Genomic DNA, 19,885 nt, shown 5'->3' with positions numbered 1-19,885 from the left:
GCCATTATGATGGTATCGCGCTTTGCAGGCATTGGGTATGGTTTGGGGCTGTTTCTGCAGGATTTGGTATGGTTTGGGGGCTGTTTCTGAAGGATTGGGTATGGTTTGGGGACTGTTTCTGCAGGATTGTGCTTAGTACAGAGAAATAACCATGCAGCCGTTATGATGGTATTGCTCTGTCCTGGGATTGGGAACGGTTTGGGGGCTTTTTCTGCAGGATTGTGTTTAGTACAGAGAAATAACCATGCAGCCATTATGATGGTATCGCTCTGTCCTGGGATTGGGAATGGTTTGGGGGCTGTTTCTGCAGGATTGTGTTTATTACAGAGAAATAACCATGCAGCCATTATGATGGTATCGCTCTGTCAAGGCATTGGGTATGGTTTGGGGGCTGTTTCTGCAGGATTGTGCTTAGTACAGAGAAATAACCATGCAGCCATTATGATGGTATTGCTCTGTCCTGGGATTGGGAATGGTTTGGGGGCTGTTTCTGCAGGATTGTGCTTAGTACAGAGAAATAACCATGCAGCCATTATGATGGTATTGCTCTGTCCTGGGATTGGGAATGGTTTGGGGGCTGTTTCTGCAGGATTGTGCTTAGTACAGAGAAATAACCATGCAGCCATTATGATGGTATTGCTCTGTCCTGGGATTGGGAATGGTTTGGGGGCTGTTTCTGCAGGATTGTGCTTAGTACAGAGAAATAACCATGCAGCCATTATGATGGTTTTGCTCTGTCCTGGGATTGGGAATGGTTTGGGGGCTGTTTCTGCAGGATTGTGCTTAGTACAGAGAAATAACCATGCAGCCATTATGATGGTATTGCTCTGTCCTGGGATTGGGAATGGTTTGGGGGCTGTTGCTGCAGGATTGGGTATGGTTTGGGGGTTGTTTCTGCAGGATTGTATTTAGTACAGAGAAATAACCATGCAGCCATTATGGTGGTATCGCTCTGTGCAGGCATTGGGTATGGTTTGGCGGCTGTTTCTGCAGGATTGGGGATGGTTTGGGGGCTGTTTTTGCAGGATTGGGTATGGTTTGGGGGCTGTTCATGCAGGATTGTGCTTAGTACAGAGAAATAACCATGCAGCCATTATGATGGTATCGCGCTTTGCAGGCATTGGGTATGGTTTGGGGCTGTTTCTGCAGGATTTGGTATGGTTTGGGGGCTGTTTCTGAAGGATTGTGTATGGTTTGGGGACTGTTTCTGCAGGATTGTGCTTAGTATAGAGAAATAACCATGCAGCCGTTATGATGGTATTGCTCTGTCCTGGGATTGGGAATGGTTTGGGGGCTGTTTCTGCAGGATTGTGTTTAGTACAGAGAAATAACCATGCAGCCTTTATGATGGTATCGCTCTGTCCTGGGATTGGGAATGGTTTGGGGGCTGTTTCTGCAGGATTGTGTTTATTACAGAGAAATAACCATGCAGCCATTATGATGGTATCGCTCTGTCAAGGCATTGGGTATGGTTTGGGGGCTGTTTCTGCAGGATTGTGCTTAGTTCAGAGAAATAACCATGCAGCCATTATGATGGTATTGCTCTGTCCTGGGATTGGGAATGGTTTGGGGGCTGTTTCTGCAGGATTGTGCTTAGTACAGAGAAATAACCATGCAGCCATTATGATGGTATTGCTCTGTCCTGGGATTGGGAATGGTTTGGGGGCTGTTTCTGAAGGATTGGGTATGGTTTGGGCGCTGTTGCTGCAGGATTGTGCTTAGTACAGAGAAATAACCATGCAGCCATTATGATGGTATTGCTCTGTCTTGGGAATGGTTTGGGGGCTGTTTCTGCTTGATTGTGCTTAGTACAGAGAAATAACCATGCAGCCATTATGATGGTATTGCTCTGTCCTGGGATTGGGAATGGTATGGGGGCTGTTTCTGCAGGATTGTGCTTAGTACAGAGAAATAACCATGCAGCCATTATGATAGTATCGCTCTGTGCAGGCATTGGGTATGGTTTGGGGGCTGTTTTTGCAGGATTGGGGATGGTTTGGGGGCTGTTCATGCAGGATTGTGCTTAGTATAGAGAAATAACCATGCAGCCATTATGATGGTATTGCTCTGTCCTGGGATTGGGAATGGTTTGGGCGCTGTTTCTGCAGGATTGTGCTTAGTACAGAGAAATAACCATGCAGCCATTATGATGGTATTGCTCTGTCCTGGGATTGGGAATGGTTTGGGGGCTGTTTCTGTAAGATTGTGCTTAGTACAGAGAAATAACCATGCAGCCATTATGATGGTATTGCTCTGTCCTGGGATTGGGAATGGTTTGGGGGCTGTTCCTGCAGGATTGGGTATGGTTTGGGGGTTGTTTCTGCAGGATTGTGCTTAGTACAGAGAAATAACCATGCAGCCATTATGATGGTATCGCTCTGTGCAGGTATTGGGTATGGTTTGGGGGCTGTTTCTGCAGGATTGGGGATGGTTTGGGGGCTGTTTTTGCAGGATTGGGTATGGTTTGGGGGCTGTTCATGCAGGATTGTGCTTAGTACAGAGAAATAACCATGCAGCCATTATGATGGTATCGCGCTTTGCAGGCATTGGGTATGGTTTGGGGCTGTTTCTGCAGGATTTGGTATGGTTTGGGGGCTGTTTCTGCAGGATTGTGCTTACTACAGAGAAATAACCATGCAGCCATTATGATGGTATTGCTCTGTCCTGGGATTGGGAATGGTTTGGGGGCTGTTTCTGCAGGATTGTGCTTAGTACAGAGAAATAACCATGCAGCCATTATGATGGTATTGCTCTGTCCTGGGATTGGGAATAGTTTGGGGGCTGTTCCTGTAGGATTGGGTATGGTTTGGGGGTTGTTTCTGCAGGATTGTGCTTAGTACAGAGAAATAACCATGCAGCCATTATGATGGTATCGCTCTGTGCAGGCATTGGGTATGGTTTGGGGGCTGTTTCTGCAGGATTGGGGTAGGTTTGGGGGCTTTTTTTGCAGGATTGGGTATGGTTTGGGGGCTGTTCATGCAGGATTGTGCTTAGTACAGAGAAATAACCATGCAGCAATTATGATGGTATCGCGCTGTGCAGGCATTGGGTATGGTTTGGGGCTGTTTCTGCAGGACTTGGTATGGTTTGGGGGCTGTTTCTGAAGGATTGGGTATGGTTTGGGGACTGTTTCTGCAGGATTGTGCATAGTTCAGAGAAATAACCATGCAGCCATTATGATGGTATTGCTCTGTCCTGGGATTGGGAATGGTTTGGGCGCTGTTTCTGCAGGATTGTGCTTAGTACAGAGAAATAACCATGCAGCCATTATGATGGTATTGCTCTGTCCTGGGATTGGGAATGGTTTGGGGGCTGTTTCTGCTTGATTGTGCTTAGTACAGAGAAATAACCATGCAGCCATTATGATGGTATTGCTCTGTCCTGGGATTGGGAATGGTATGGGGGCTGTTTCTGCAGGATTGTGCTTAGTACAGAGAAATAACCATGCAGCCATTATGATGGTATCGCTCTGTGCAGGCATTGGGTATGATTTGAGGGCTGTTCCTGCAGGATTGGGTATGGTTTGGGGGCTGTTCATGCAGGATTGTGCTTAGTACAGAGAAATAACCATGCAGCCATTATGATGGTATCGCGCTTTGCAGGCATTGGGTATGGTTTGGGGCTGTTTCTGCAGGATTTGTTATGGTTTGGGGGCTGTTTCTGCAGGATTGTGCTTACTACAGAGAAATAACCATGCAGCCATTATGATGGTATTGCTCTGTCCTGGGATTGGGAATGGTTTGGGGGCTGTTTCTGCAGGATTGTGCTTAGTACAGAGAAATAACCATGCAGCCATTATGATGGTATCGCTCTGTGCAGGCATTGGGTATGGTTTGGGGGCTGTTTCTGCAGGATTGGGGATGGTTTGGGGGCTGTTTTTGCAGGATTGGGTATGGTTTGGGGGCTGTTCATGCAGGATTGTGCTTAGTACAGAGAAATAACCATGCAGCCATTATGATGGTATCGCGCTGTGCAGGCATTGGGTATGGTTTGGGGCTGTTTCTGCAGGATTTGGTATGGTTTGGGGGCTGTTTCTGAAGGATAGGGTATGGTTTGGGGACTGTTTCTGCAGGATTGTGCTTAGTACAGAGAAATAACCATGCAGCCATTATGATGGTTTTGCTCTGTCCTGGGATTGGGAATGGTTTGGGGGCTGTTTCTGCAGGATTGTGCTTAGTACAGAGAAATAACCATGCAGCCATTATGATGGTATTGCTCTGTCCTGGGATTGGGAATGGTTTGGGGGCTGTTGCTGCAGGATTGGGTATGGTTTGGGGGTTGTTTCTGCAGGATTGTATTTAGTACAGAGAAATAACCATGCAGCCATTATGATGGTATCGCTCTGTGCAGGCATTGGGTATGGTTTGGCGGCTGTTTCTGCAGAATTGGGGATGGTTTGGGGGCTGTTTTTGCAGGATTGGGTATGGTTTGGGGGCTGTTCATGCAGGATTGTGCTTAGTACAGAGAAATAACCATGCAGCCATTATGATGGTATCGCGCTTTGCAGGCATTGGGTATAGTTTGGGGCTGTTTCTGCAGGATTTGGTATGGTTTGGGGGCTGTTTCTGAAGGATTGGGTATGGTTTGGGGACTGTTTCTGCAGGATTGTGCTTAGTACAGAGAAATAACCATGCAGCCGTTATGATGGTATTGCTCTGTCCTGGGATTGGGAACGGTTTGGGGGCTTTTTCTGCAGGATTGTGTTTAGTACAGAGAAATAACCATGCAGCCATTATGATGGTATCGCTCTGTCCTGGGATTGGGAATGGTTTGGGGGCTGTTTCTGCAGGATTGTGTTTATTACAGAGAAATAACCATGCAGCCATTATGATGGTATCGCTCTGCAAGGCATTGGGTATGGTTTGGGGGCTGTTTCTGCAGGATTGTGCTTAGTACAGAGAAATAACCATGCAGCCATTATGATGGTATTGCTCTGTCCTGGGATTGGGAATGGTTTGGGGGCTGTTTCTGCAGGATTGTGCTTAGTACAGAGAAATAACCATGCAGCCATTATGATGGTATTGCTCTGTCCTGGGATTGGGAATGGTTTGGGGGCTGTTTCTGAAGGATTGGGTATGGTTTGGGCGCTGTTGCTGCAGGATTGTGCTTAGTACAGAGAAATAACCATGCAGCCATTATGATGGTATTGCTCTGTCTTGGGAATGGTTTGGGGGCTGTTTCTGCTTGATTGTGCTTAGTACAGAGAAATAACCATGCAGCCATTATGATGGTATTGCTCTGTCCTGGGATTGGGAATGGTATGGGGGCTGTTTCTGCAGGATTGTGCTTAGTACAGAGAAATAACCATGCAGCCATTATGATAGTATCGCTCTGTGCAGGCATTGGGTATGGTTTGGGGGCTGTTTTTGCAGGATTGGGGATGGTTTGGGGGCTGTTCATGCAGGATTGTGCTTAGTACAGAGAAATAACCATGCAGCCATTATGATGGTATTGCTCTGTCCTGGGATTTGGAATGGTTTGGGCGCTGTTTCTGCAGGATTGTGCTTAGTACAGAGAAATAACCATGCAGCCATTATGATGGTATTGCTCTGTCCTGGCATTGGGAATGGTTTGGGGGCTGTTTCTGCAGGATTGTGCTTAGTACAGAGAAATAACCATGCAGCCATTATGATGGTATTGCTCTGTCCTGTAATTGGGAATGGTTTGGGGGCTGTTCCTGTAGGATTGGGTATGGTTTGGGGGTTGTTTCTGCAGGATTGTGCTTAGTACAGAGAAATAACCATGCAGCCATTATGATGGTATCGCTCTGTGCAGGCATTGGGTATGGTTTGGGGGCTGTTTCTGCAGGATTGGGGATGGTTTGGGGGCTGTTTTTGCAGGATTGGGTATGGTTTGGGGGCTGTTCATGCAGGATTGTGCTTAGTACAGAGAAATAACCATGCAGCCATTATGATGGTATCGCGCTGTGCAGGCATTGTGTATGGTTTGGGGCTGTTTCTGCAGGATTTGGTATGGTTTGGGGGCTGTTTCTGAAGGATTGGGTATGGTTTGGGGACTGTTTCTGCAGAATTGTGCTTAGTACAGAGAAATAACCATGCAGCCATTATGATGGTTTTGCTCTGTCCTGGGATTGGGAATGGTTTGGGGGCTGTTTCTGCAGGATTGTGCTTAGTACAGAGAAATAACCATGCAGCCATTATGATGGTATTGCTCTGTCTTGGGATTGGGAATGGTTTGGGGGCTGTTGCTGCAGGATTGGGTATGGTTTGGGGGTTGTTTCTGCAGGATTGTATTTAGTACAGAGAAATAACCATGCAGCCATTATGATGGTATTGCTCTGTCAAGGCATTGGGAATGGTTTGGGGGCTGTTTGTGCAGGATTGTGCTTTGTACAGAGAAATAACCATGCAGCCATTATGATGGTATTGCTCTGTCCTGGGTTTGGGAATGGTTTGGGGGCTGTTTGTGCAGGATTGTGCTTAGTACAGAGAAATAACCATGCAGCCATTATGATGGTATTGCTCTGTCCTGGGATTGGGAATGGTTTGGGGGCTGTTCATGCAGGATTGTGCTTAGTACAGAGAAATAACCATGCAGCCATTATGATGGTATCGCTCTGTGCAGGCATTGGGTATGGTTTGGGGGCTGTTCATGCAGGATTGTGCTTAGTACAGAGAAATAACCATGCAGCCATTATGATGGTATCGCGCTGTGCAGGCATTGGGTATGGTTTGGGGCTGTTTCTGCAGGATTTGGTATGGTTTGGGGGCTGTTTCTGAAGGATTGGGTATGGTTTGGGGACTGTTTCTGCAGGATTGTGCTTAGTTCAGAGAAATAACCATGCAGCCATTATGATGGTATTGCTCTGTCCTGGGATTGGGAATGGTTTGGGGGCTGTTTCTGCTTGATTGTGCTTAGTAAGAGAAATACATGCAGCCATATGATGGTATTGCTCTGTCCCTGGGATTGGGAATGGTTTGGGCGCTGTTTCTGCAGGATTGTGCTTAGTACAGAGAAATAACCATGCCAGCCATTATGATGGTATCGCTCTTGGGATTGGTATGTTTGAGGCTGTTTCTGCAGGATTGGGATTGGATGTTCTGCAGGATTGATGCAGTACAGAAATAACCATGCAGCCATTATGATGGTATCGCGCTCTTCAGGCATTGGGTATGGTTTGGCGGCTGTTTCAGTGCAGGATGGTTGGGGGCTGTTTTTAGGATGGGTATGGTTGGGGGCTGTTTCTGCAGGATTGTGCTTAGTACAGAGAAATAACCATGCAGCCATTATGATGGTATCGCCTTCTGTCAGGCATTGGGTATGGGCTGTTCTGCAGGTTTGTATGGTGGGTTTTCTGCAGGATTGTGCTTAGTACAGAGAAATAACCATGCAGCCATTATGATGGTATTGCTCTGTCCAGGATTGGGAATGGTTTGGGGGCTGTTTCTGCAGGATTGTGCTTAGTACAGAGAAATAACCATGCAGCCATTATGATGGTATTGCTCTGTCCTGGGATTGGGAATGGTTTGGGGGCTGTTCCTGTAGGATTGGGTATGGTTTGGGGGTTGTTTCTGCAGGATTGTGCTTAGTACAGAAAAATAACCATGCAGCCATTATGATGGTATCGCTCTGTGCAGGCATTGGGTATGGTTTGGGGGCTGTTTCTGCAGGATTGGGGTAGGTTTGGGGGCTTTTTTTGCAGGATTGGGTATGGTTTGGGGGCTGTTCATGCAGGATTGTGCTTAGTACAGAGAAATAACCATGCAGTCATTATGATGGTATCGCGCTGTGCAGGCATTGGGTATGGTTTGGGGCTGTTTCTGCAGGATTTGGTATGGTTTGGGGGCTGTTTCTGAAGGATTGGGTATGGTTTGGGGACTGTTTCTGCAGGATTGTGCTTAATTCAGAGAAATAACCATGCAGCCATTATGATGGTATTGCTCTGTCCTGGGATTGGGAATGGTTTGGTGGCTGTTTCTGCAGGATTGGGTATGTTTTGGGGTCTGTTCCTGCAGGATTGTACTTAGTACAGAGAAATAACCATACAGCAATTATGATGGTATCGCTCTCTGCAGGCATTGGGTATGGTTTGGGGGCTGTTTCTGCAGGATTGGGGATGGTTTGGGGGCTGTTTCTGCAGGATTGTGCTTAGTACAGAGAAATAACCATGCAGCCATTATGATGGTATTGCTCTGTCCTGGGATTGGGAATGGTTTGGGGGCTCTTTCTGAAGGATTGGGTATGGTTTGGGCACTGTTTCTGCAGGATTGTGCTTAGTACAGAGAAATAACCATGCAGCCATTATGATGGTATTGCTCTGTCCTGGGATTGGGAATGGTTTGGGGGCTGTTTCTGCTTGATTGTGCTTAGTACAGAGAACTAACCATGCAGCCATTATGATGGTATGGCTCTGTCCTGAGACCGGGAATCGTTTGGGGGCTGTTTCTGCAGTGTTGGGTATGGTTTGGGGGCTGTTCCTGTAGGATTGGGTTTGGATTGGGGTCTGTTCCTGCAGGATTGTTCTAAGTACAGAGAAATAACCATGCAGCCATTATAATGGTATCGCTCTGTCCAGGCATTAGGCATGGTTTAGGGGCTGTTCCTCTAGGATTGGGTATGGTTTGGGGGCTGTTTCTGAAGGATTGTGCTTAGTACAGAGAAATAACCATGCAGCCATTATGATGGTATTGCTCTGTCCAGGTATTTGGTGTGGTTTGGGGGCTGTTTCTGCAGGATTGTGGTTAGTACAGAGAAATAACCATGCAGCCATTATGATGGTATCGCTCTGTCCAGGCATTAGGCATGGTTTGGGGGCTGTTCCTGTAGGATTGGATTTGGTTTGGGGGCTGTTTCTGCAGGATTGGGTATGGTTTGGGGGCTGTTTCTGCAGGATTGGGTATGGTTTGGGAGCTGTTTCTGCAGGATTGTGCTTAGTACAGAGAAATATCCATGCAGCCATTATGATGGTATTGCTCTGTCCTGGGATTGGGAATGGTTTGGGGGCTGTTCCTGCAGGATTGTACTTAGTACAGAGAAATAACCATGCAGCCATTATGATGGTATCTCTCTGTTCAGGCATTGGGTACGGTTTGGGGGCTGTTCCTGCAGGATTGGGTATGATTTGGGGGTTGTTTCTGCAGGATTGTATTTAGTACAGAGAAATAACCATGCAGCCATTATGATGGTATCGCTCTGTGCAGGCATTGGGTATGGTTTGGCGGCTGTTTCTGCAGGATTGGGGATGGTTTGGGGGCTGTTTTTGCAGGATTGGGTATGGTTTGGGGGCTGTTCATGCAGGATTGTGCTTAGTACAGAGAAATAACCATGCAGCCATTATGATGGTATCGCGCTTTGCAGGCATTGGGTATGGTTTGGGGCTGTTTCTGCAGGATTTGGTATGGTTTGGGGGCTGTTTCTGAAGGATTGGGTATGGTTTGGGGACTGTTTCTGCAGGATTGTGCTTAGTACAGAGAAATAACCATGCAGCCGTTATGATGGTATTGCTCTGTCCTGGGATTGGGAACGGTTTGGGGGCTTTTTCTGCAGGATTGTGTTTAGTACAGAGAAATAACCATGCAGCCATTATGATGGTATCGCTCTGTCCTGGGATTGGGAATGGTTTGGGGGCTGTTTCTGCAGGATTGTGTTTAGTACAGAGAAATAACCATGCAGCCATTATGATGGTATCGCTCTGTCAAGGCATTGGGTATGGTTTGGGGGCTGTTTCTGCAGGATTGTGCTTAGTACAGAGAAATAACCATGCAGCCATTATGATGGTATTGCTCAGTCCTGGGATTGGGAATGGTTTGGGGGCTGTTTCTGCAGGATTGTGCTTAGTACAGAGAAATAACCATGCAGCCATTATGATGGTATTGCTCTGTCCTGGGATTGGGAATGGTTTGGGGGCTGTTTCTGAAGGATTGGGTATGGTTTGGGGGCTGTTGCTGCAGGATTGTGCTTAGTACAGAGAAATAACCATGCAGCCATTATGATGGTATTGCTCTGTCTTGGGAATGGTTTGGGGGCTGTTTCTGCTTGATTGTGCTTAGTACAGAGAAATAACCATGCAGCCATTATGATGGTATTGCTCTGTCCTGGGATTGGGAATGGTATGGGGGCTGTTTCTGCAGGATTGTGCTTAGTACAGAGAAATAACCATGCAGCCATTATGATGGTATCGCTCTGTGCAGGCATTGGGTATGATTTGAGGGCTGTTCCTGCAGGATTGGGTATGGTTTGGGGGCTGTTCATGCAGGATTGTGCTTAGTACAGAGAAATAACCATGCAGCCATTATGATGGTATCGCGCTGTGCAGGCATTGGGTATGGTTTGGGGCTGTTTCTGCAGATTTTTGTTTCTGAAGGATTGGGTATGGTTTGGGGACTGTTTCTGCAGGATCGTGCTTAGTACAGAGAAATAACCATGCAGCCATTATGATGGTATTGCTCTTTCCTGGGATTGGGAATGGTTTGGGGGCTGTTTCTGCAGGATTGTGTTTAGTACAGAGAAATAACCATGCAGCCATTATGATGGTATCGCTCTGTCAAGGCATTGAGTATGGTTTGGGGGCTGTTTCTGCAGGATTGTGCTTAATACAGAGAAATAACCATGCAGCCATTATAATGGTATTGCTCTGTCCTGGGATTGGGAATGGTTTGGGGGCTGTTCATGCAGGATTGTGCTTAGTACAGAGAAATAACCATGCAGCCATTATGATGGTATCGCTCTGTGCAGGCATTGGGTATGGTTTGGGGGCTGTTTCTGCAGGATTGGGGTAGGTTTGGGGGCTTTTTTGCAGGATTGGGTATGGTTTGGGGGCTGTTCATGCAGGATTGTGCTTAGTACAGAGAAATAACCATGCAGCCATTATGATGGTATCGCGCTGTGCAGGCATTGGGTATGGTTTGGGGCTGTTTCTGCAGGATTTGGTATGGTTTGGGGGCTGTTTCTGAAGGATTGGGTATGGTTTGGGGACTGTTTCTGCAGGATTGTGCTTAGTTCAGAGAAATAACCATGCAGCCATTATGATGGTATTGCTCTGTCCTGGGATTGGGAATGGTTTGGGGGCTGTTTCTGCTTGATTGTGCTTAGTACAGAGAAATAACCATGCAGCCATTATGATGGTATTGCTCTGTCCTGGGATTGGGAATGGTTTGGGCGCTGTTTCTGCAGGATTGTGCTTAGTACAGAGAAATAACCATGCAGCCATTATGATGGTATCGCTCTGTGCAGGCATTGGGTATGATTTGAGGGCTGTTCCTGCAGGATTGGGTATGCTTTGGGAGCTGTTCATGCAGGATTGTGCTTAGTACAGAGAAATAACCATGCAGCCATTATGATGGTATCGCGCTTTGCAGGCATTGGGTATGGTTTGGGGCTGTTTCTGCAGGATTTGGTATGGTTTGGGGGCTGTTTCTACAGGATTGTGCTTACTACAGAGAAATAACCATGCAGCCATTATGATGGTATCGCTCTGTCAAGGCATTGGGTATGGTTTGGGGGCTGTTTCTGCAGGATTGTGCTTAGTACAGAGAAATAACCATGCAGCCATTATAATGGTATTGCTCTGTCAAGGCATTGGGAATGGTTTGGGGGCTGTTTCTGCAGGATTGTGCTTAGTACAGAGAAATAACCATGCAGCCATTATGATGGTATTGCTCTGTCCTGGGATTGGGAATGGTTTGGGGGCTGTTCCTGTAGGATTGGGTTTGGTTTGCGGGTTGTTTCTGCAGGATTGTGCTTAGTACAGAAAAATAACCATGCAGCCATTATGATGGTATCGCTCTGTGCAGGCATTGGGTATGGTTTGGGGGCTGTTTCTGCAGGATTGGGGTAGGTTTGGGGGCTTTTTTTGCAGGATTGGGTATGGTTTGGGGGCTGTTCATGCAGGATTGTGCTTAGTACAGAGAAATAACCATGCAGTCATTATGATGGTATCGCGCTGTGCAGGCATTGGGTATGGTTTGGGGCTGTTTCTGCAGGATTTGGTATGGTTTGGGGGCTGTTTCTGAAGGATTGGGTATGGTTTGGGGACTGTTTCTGCAGGATTGTGCTTAATTCAGAGAAATAACCATGCAGCCATTATGATGGTATTGCTCTGTCCTGGGATTGGGAATGGTTTGGGGGCTGTTTCTGCAGGATTGGGTATGTTTTGGGGTCTGTTCCTGCAGGATTGTACTTAGTACAGAGAAATAACCATACAGCAATTATGATGGTATCGCTCTCTGCAGGCATTGGGTATGGTTTGGGGGCTGTTTCTGCAGGATTGGGGATGGTTTGGGGGCTGTTTCTGCAGGATTGTGCTTAGTACAGAGAAATAACCATGCAGCCATTATGATGGTATTGCTCTGTCCTGGGATTGGGAATGGTTTGGGGGCTGTTTCTGAAGGATTGGGTATGGTTTGGGCACTGTTTCTGCAGGATTGTGCTTAGTACAGAGAAATAACCATGCAGCCATTATGATGGTATTGCTCTGTCCTGGGATTGGGAATGGTTTGGGGGCTGTTTCTGCTTGATTGTGCTTAGTACAGAGAACTAACCATGCAGCCATTATGATGGTATGGCTCTGTCCTCAGACCGGGAATCGTTTGGGGGCTGTTTCTGCCATGTTGGGTATGGTTTGGGGGCTGTTCCTGTAGGATTGGGTTTGGATTGGGGTCTGTTCCTGCAGGATTGTTCTAAGTACAGAGAAATAACCATGCAGCCATTATAATGGTATCGCTCTGTCCAGGCATTAGGCATGGTTTAGGGGCTGTTCCTCTAGGATTGGGTATGGTTTGGGGGCTGTTTCTGAAGGATTGTGCTTAGTACAGAGAAATAACCATGCAGCCATTATGATGGTATTGCTCTGTCCAGGTATTTGGTGTGGTTTGGGGGCTGTTTCTGGAGGATTGTGGTTAGTACAGAGAAATAACCATGCAGCCATTATGATGGTATCGCTCTGTCCAGGCAATAGGCATGGTTTGGGGGCTGTTCCTGTAGGATTGGATTTGGTTTGGGGGCTGTTTCTGCAGGATTGGGTATGGTTTGGGGGCTGTTTCTGCAGGATTGGGTATGGTTTGGGAGCTGTTTCTGCAGGATTGTGCTTAGTACAGAGAAATATCCATGCAGCCATTATGATGGTATTGCTCTATCCTGGGATTGGGCATGGTTTGGGGGCTGTTCCTGCAGGATTGTACTTAGTACAGAGAAATAACCATGCAGCCATTATGATGGTATCTCTCTGTCCAGGCATTGGGTACGGTTTGGGGGCTGTTCCTGCAGGATTGGGTATGGTTTGGGGGCTGTTTCTGCAGGATTGTGCTTAGTACAAAGAAATAACCATGCAGCCATTATGATGGTATCGCGCTGTGCAGGCATTTAGTATGGTTTGGGGCTGTTTCTGAAGGATTTGGTATGGTTTGGGGGCTGTTTCTGAAGGATTGGGTATGGTTTGGGGACTGTTTCTGCAGGATTGTGCTTAGTACAGAGAAATAACCATGCAGCCATTATGATGGTATTGCTCTGTCCTGGGATTGGGAATGGTTTAGGGGCTGTTTCTGCAGGATTGTGTTTAGTACAGAGAAATAACCATGCAGCCATTATGATGGTATCGCTCTGTCAAGGCATTGGGTATGGTTTGGGGGCTGTTTCTGCAGGATTATGCTTAGTACAGAGAAATAACCATGCAGCCATTATGATGGTATTGCTCTGTCCTGGGATTGGGAATGGTTTGGGGGCTGTTTCTGCAGGATTGGGTATGTTTTGGGGTCTGTTCCTGCAGGATTGTACTTAGTACAGAGAAATAACCATGCAGCCATTATGATGGTATCTCTCTGTCCAGGCATTGGGTACGGTTTGGGGGCTGTTCCTGCAGGATTGGGTATGGTTTGGAGGTTGTTTCTGCAGTATTGTGCTTAGTACAGAGAAATAACCATGCAGCCATTATGATGGTATCGCTCTGTCCTGGGATTGGGTATGGTTTGGGGGCTGTTTCTGCAGGATTGGGGATGGTTTGGGGGCTGTTTCTGCAGGATTGTGCTTAGTACAGAGAAATAACCATGCAGCCATTATGATGGTATTGCTCTGTCCTGGGATTGGGAATGGTTTGGGGGCTGTTTCTGCAGGATTGTGCTTAGTACAGAGAAATAACCATGCAGCCATTATGATGGTATTGCTCTGTCCTGGGATTGGTTATGGTTTGGGGGCTGTTTCTGCAGGATTGGGGATGGTTTGGGGGCTGTTTCTGCAGGATTGTGCTTAGTACAGAGAAATAACCATGCAGCCATTATGATGGTATTGCTCTGTCCCGGGATTGGGAATGGTTTGGGGGCTGTTTCTGAAGGATTGGGTATGGTTTGGGTGCTGTTTCTGCAGGATTGTGCTTAGTACAGAGAAATAACCATGCAGCTATTATGATGGTATTGCTCTGTCCTGAGACCGGGAATGGTTTGGGGGCTGTTTCTGCAGTATTGGGTATGGTTTGGGGGCTGTTCCTGTAGGATTGGGTTTGGATTGGGGGCTGTTCCTGCAGGATTGTACTAAGTACAGAGAAATAACCATGCAGCCATTATAATGGTATCGCTCTGTCCAGGCATTAGGCATGGTTTAGGGGCTGTTCCTGTAGGATTGGGTATGGTTTGGGGGCTGTTTCTGCAGGATTGGTTATGGTTTGGGGGCTGTTACTGCAGGATTGGGGTTTGGTTTGGGAGCTGTTTCTGCAGGATTGTGCTTAGTACAGAGAAATATCCATGCAGCCATTATGATGGTATTGCTCTGTCCTGGGATTGGGAATGGTATGGGGGCTGTTTCTGCAGGATTGGACATGGTTTGGGGGCTGTTCCTACAGGATTGTACTTAGTACAGAGAAATAACCATGCAGCCATTATGATGGTATCTCTCTGTCCAGGCATTGGGTACGGTTTGGGGGCTGTTCCTGCAGGATTGGGTATGGTTTGGGGGCTGTTTCTGCAGGATTGTAATTAGTATAGAGAAATAACCATGCAGCCATTATGATGGTATCGCTCTGTCCAGGCATTGGGTATGGTTTGGGGGCACTTACTGCAGGATTGTGCTTAGTAGAGATAAATAACCATGCACCCATTATCATGGCATCTCTCTGTCAAGGCACTGGGTATCTTTGGGGGGCTATTTCTGCAGGATTGTGCTTAGTATAGAAATAACCATAAAGCTATTATGATAGTATTGCTCTGTCTAGGAATTGGGTATGGTTTGGGGGCTGTTTCTGCTGGATTGTGCTTAGTACAGAGAAATAACCATGCAGCCATTATGATGGTATCACTCTGTCCAGGCATTGGGTATGGTTTGGGGGCTGCTCCTGCAGGATTGGGTATGGTTTGGGGGTTGTTTCTGAAGGATTGTGCTTAGTAAAGAGAAATAACCATGCAGCCATTATGATGGTATCGATCTGTCCAGGCATTGGGTATGGTTTGGGGGCTGTTTCTGCAGGATTGTAATTAGTATAGAGAAATAACCATGCAGCCATTAAGATGGTATCGCTCTATCCAGGCATTGGGTATGGTTTGGGGGCTGTTTCTGCAGAATTGTGCTTAGTACAGATAAATAACCATGCACCCATTATCATGGAATCTCTCTGTCCAGGCATTGGGTATTTTTTGGGGGCTGTTCCTGCACGATTGTGCTTAGTACAGAAAAATAACTATGCTGCAATTTTTATCATATCTCTCTATAGGGGAATTGGGTATGTGTTGGGGGCTGTTCCTGCTGACCTTTCCATCTCTGAATCCGCTGATCCGGAACCGTCTGATACGGATCTCAAGTTCCCGAATCCCCTGTTCCTGAGGTTCCTACTGGACCGCGCTGAGCTCGACTGTTTGAGTTCCTCAGAATGCTGATTCTGCAGAAAGTTGTACCACAAATCTTTGTTGATATTGGAATATTGTATTTCATTAATCTCATAAATAAACATGAAGAGTTTCCATTTCTCTTAGTCTCATAGTATCACTCATGTATAATAAGGGATAATGTACCCCCTACTGTAAATGATAAGGATATTAGCAGTCACTGAGGGGTTCTGTGACCATATAAAGGCACAAGGCTGAGTTATACAGGGAACTCTGAGTATCACTCATGTATTATAAGGGATAATGTACCCCCCTACTGTAAATGATAAGGATATTAGCAGTCACTGAGGGGTTCTGTGCCCATATAAAGGCACAAGGCTGCAGGCTCAGTTATACAGGGAACTCTGAGTATCACTCATGTATTATAAGGGATAATGTACCCCCCTACTGTAAATGATAAGGATATAAGCAGTCACTGAGGGGTTCTGTGACCATATAAAGGCACAAGGCTGCAGGCTCAGTTATACAGGGAACTCTGAGTATCACTCATGTATTATAAGGGATAATGTACCCCCTACTGTAAATGATAAGGATATTAGCAGTCACTGAGGGGTTCTGTGACCATATAAAGGCACAAGGCTGCAGGCTGAGTTATACAGGGAACTCTGAGTATCACTCATGTATTATAAGGGATAATGTACCCCCTACTGTAAATGATAAGGATATTAGCAGTCACTGAGGGGTTCTGTGACCATATAAAGGCACAAGGCTGCAGGCTGAGATATACAGGGAACTCTGAGTATCACTCATGTATTATAAGGGATAATGTACCCCCTACTGTAAATGATAAGGATATTAGCAGTCACTGAGAGGTTCTGTGCCCATATAAAGGCACGAGGCTGCAGGCTGAGATATACAGGGAAATCTGAGTATCACTCATGTATTATAAGGAATAATGTACCCCCTACTGTAATGATAAGGATATTAGCAGTCAGGAACCACAACACTGAGGAAAAGACACTGAAATATTAAAGAAAAAAAACTATTACAAAAACATGGATTGAAAACCTGAGAATAGATAGTCAGGGGGTTCACTCTGGTTCATGTTCTTGATCTAGAAAACAAGAGTTAGGTTAGATACCATGGATGAGTGTTTAAAATGACTTTTATTTCTTAGTACAGTATTTCCGAATCAGCAATACAGCCCTATCGGCCACCTTAAAACCATAACCCACATCCAAAAGTCCTACCCGCAACAGGACAGGCTACCCAATTTTTTTGTGGGCAACCAACCCACTGCAGGACTCTAAACACGAGTTTTAAGGAGAAAATAGGCGCCTGGTCTACCCAAGGCTGCGCTGTGACTTGGGACACCATTCATGGTGAACATGTAATTAATGTATCAGCCCCCTGAGACGTCACCCAGAGGAGAATATTCCCTATGTGCTGTATGTATGTATGAAGTCCCACCTTCATTGCATACGGCCCAGGGATTCACGCTCCTACAGGCCCAACTTACTGGGTTCCTGGCTGTACAGATATAGCTCACAGAACCAGAGAGAACCAGTGTATAGTGTGACCCCCACACCTGGGCACTAAGCCAGTTCAGAACATTTGGAGAAAAAAAAGCCAAGATTCCCTTTTTACTCTATGGAAGATTTTTGAATCGTCCCGTTAAGATTATTTCCCAGATACCATTCGATGGATTTTGATTCTGTATGGCAGTGGAAAGGCATTTCCAAACTACACAATTAAATAACATTTTGACAAATGGGGCGACTTCAGAACATTTGGAGAAAAAAAAGCCAAGATTCCCTGCACTACACTGATGAGCCCCAAAAAGGGTGAAACCGGTCTGTAGTCGGGAATCTGGTCAGCTATTATCCCAGCTTCTGCTTTAAAAACCCAGTGGGTGAGCTTTAGCCTATAGGATAAACCCATGTAAGTGGGATTTTCTAACCTTGTTTGGAATTCATTGCCAGAATTCCTTTAATTTAATTAGATTCCACAAACACCTGAAAAAAAGCTATTCCCAGAGAGCCTGCAAGGTTTGCTGTTCCGAAGGTATTAGACGAGATGTGCGTTATTATTGTCCAAAGTGCCCCAGCAACTCAACAACTTCTTACAACTTTTTTTTTCATGTATTCCATCCAAAATGCTGCTTAAATGCTGCAGAAAATGGCAAACTTCACTTAATAAAAATAAAACATTTAATTTCCCTAGTTTTATGGAGATTTTCCTACCAAAAAAGGTAAAATTCAACATGCAATTGTGGGACATAAAAGTGCAGCAAAGAGCAAACATTGCTGGAAGGAAGAAGTTAGAATTTAAACCCTGCACAGTTTGAGATGGCGATGAGGAGCACTGAAAGCTATTAGGAGGCTTCTGGTTTTTCAGTTAACTATAAAAAGCTGGAACCTCTTTGGGACCTTGACAGGAAATCTTAGGGGTTCAATATGGAAAGGGAGACAATTGTAGACCACTGAGTCTGGGAGTCATGGAGAAAATATGCTGTTTAGTATCTAATACACCAAAGAATAACATTGATGTGTCATGATTGTATGAGAAGGTTGCCAGACCATGGAGAGGGTGCTAAGGTGCTTGGAGCAATTTTCCAGTAAAAGCAAAAAAAGGAAGACTATGCCATTTATCCCTGACACCATCTTAGAATGTTCAAAGCTAAGGAACCCAGGCTTTAAAGAAGTGAGTTGGTGGCAGAGTTTGCCAACTCTGCAGAAGACATGCCCACTAATTCTGGGAGTTATAGGGGTTCTTGCTTAAAGTTTGTGTTACATTTCATGACATAAGCCATTCAATAAGTCCCAGGCAGTAAGAAGTCAAACAGTGGTTTGACAAATGGAAGTGCTGGTGCTTCTCATGCTTATTAGGTTTCTCACATTACAGTGAGGTTTTTTCAGCAGTTTGAGAGCCTGCACAGGGCCGTCCTGTAATTATGACCCAGAAGCGTCACTGCAGTACTGTCAAGGTGAACACCAATAAGTTTGATATTGTAGATTTTTTCGATCTGTATAGTACAGAGGACATTCTATAATACACGGTCCACTGCACAAATTTAAATGCTAAGTTGTATCTTACCAGCAGCCTGGGGATTCATGTGGCCAGGCGTGGTATCTAATATACACAAAATAAAAAGAATCCTGCCTCTCAGATTGCCAATGAGACATGTAGAATGTAATAAAGTGTCAAGTACTACAGGATCTGAATTCTGCATCTGTTGGTAGGTTAGAGCCATCTGGGTTTGTAAGTGGTATAGGCATATTTTATATCTTCATAATAAATGTGCCATTCTCTAGATTTGTATGCACAAGGTTGCAGGATGGAAAGAAAAGCTCCAGATGTATATAGTTTAGAAACAAACCTTGAATTCATCAGGTTTTTGTTACTTGTCTTTGGGATTTTGGTAAGAAATTTATTTGAAAATTATTTTCCTATAAAGCAGCTTAAAGGGGACCTGTCACCCTAAGAAATAATTACAAATTGTTTTCTATTGTGTTTGTCAAGCAAAATAAACTTCAATTACACTATACTTATTTCCTTCAGCACTGGAATTCACCATTGCAGAAAACAGGCAGGCTCCATTTTGTGGACACTGTTATTAAAGGAACAGTAACACCAAAAATTGAAAGAGCTTTAAAGTAATTAAAATATAACGTACTGTTGCCCTGCACTGGTACAGCTGGGGTGTTTTCTACAGTAACACTACTATAGTTTATATCAGTGCTGTCCAACTGGCGGCCCGTGACCCCCCTCTGTGTGGCCCCCAACCTGTCTGGCTGCTTTGATGGCTTACCTTTGAGTAAGCATTAAATGGTATCAGTACTGAGATTAACTGGCCCCCTGCATGGTTCTCACCTCAGATTTAGGCTGTAATCCCTCTGTATTGTTTAAAAATGTAATCCCCTATGTTTTTCACACCTTTTAGTTTCTGCATTGTTCAACCCCTGCAGTGTTCACACCTCAGGCTCAGACTGTAGTCACTCCCATTGTTCACTTCTTCACACCTCAGACATAGGTACTGTAGGCAGAGTATGGCACATACAGCCAGCATAGGGCAGGTAGAGTATGGCACACACAGGCAGCATAGGTCAGGGAGGGTATGG

The 19,885-nt window shown here is 45.6% G+C and overlaps 1 long non-coding RNA gene across 1 annotated transcript in view; it reads left to right on the top strand.

The window, feature by feature from the left end:
• LOC116410365 overlaps window positions 1–15,905 on the top strand; it is a 55,184-nt gene extending 39,279 nt beyond the window's left edge. The window contains exon 2 of the long non-coding RNA XR_004222326.1: window positions 15,653–15,905. This is a non-coding gene — a long non-coding RNA (uncharacterized LOC116410365). The remainder of the gene's footprint in view (window positions 1–15,652) is intronic.
• Window positions 15,906–19,885: the final 3,980 nt, after the last annotated feature.

The sequence above is a fragment of the Xenopus tropicalis genome, chromosome 4 (genome assembly GCF_000004195.4).
Source record: "Xenopus tropicalis strain Nigerian chromosome 4, UCB_Xtro_10.0, whole genome shotgun sequence".
NCBI classification, from domain to species: Eukaryota; Metazoa; Chordata; class Amphibia; order Anura; family Pipidae; genus Xenopus; species Xenopus tropicalis.
This window is presented reverse-complemented; position numbering and strand designations above follow the sequence as displayed.